Raw genomic sequence first — 549 nt, forward strand, 5'->3', positions numbered from 1 at the left:
CAGAAATTGGACGCTTAACCAACTGAGCCACCCAGGCACCCTGAAAATAAATAATTTTTTTAAATGTTTTTTCATTTATTTCTGAGAGAGGGAGAGAGAGACAGCATGAGCAGGGGAGGGTCAGCGAGAGAGGGAGCCACAGAATCCGAAGCAGGCTCCAGGCTCTGAGCTGGCTGTCAGCACAGAGCCCGACGCAGGGCTCGAACCCACGAACCGTGAGATCATGACCTGAGCCGAAGTCAGACGCTTAACCAACTGAGCCACCCAGGCGCCCCGAAAATAAATAAATTTTTAAAAAGAGAGACACCTGGGAAGTGAAATGTAGCAGGGTGCGTTGGGTTTGGGCAGGTTCCAAGCCAGTATGGCTGTGTGACCTTCTTGCTCCGAGTCTAAAAGGCCACCAGGCTCTCCCAGGAAGGGGCGGGAGGAGGTAGGAGCCCAGGGCCTTCCCCCAGCTGAGGCCCATCCTCTAACAGGAGAGGCCAGGCACCCTGAGCACTGTGCTGCTGAGTCCCAGGTGGGCGGGTCCCTGAGACTCAAGACGTCCCA

The sequence above is a fragment of the Crocuta crocuta genome, unplaced genomic scaffold, assembly GCF_008692635.1.
Source record: "Crocuta crocuta isolate KB4526 unplaced genomic scaffold, BGI_CrCroc_1.0 scaffold944, whole genome shotgun sequence".
Lineage (NCBI taxonomy): Eukaryota > Metazoa > Chordata > Mammalia > Carnivora > Hyaenidae > Crocuta > Crocuta crocuta.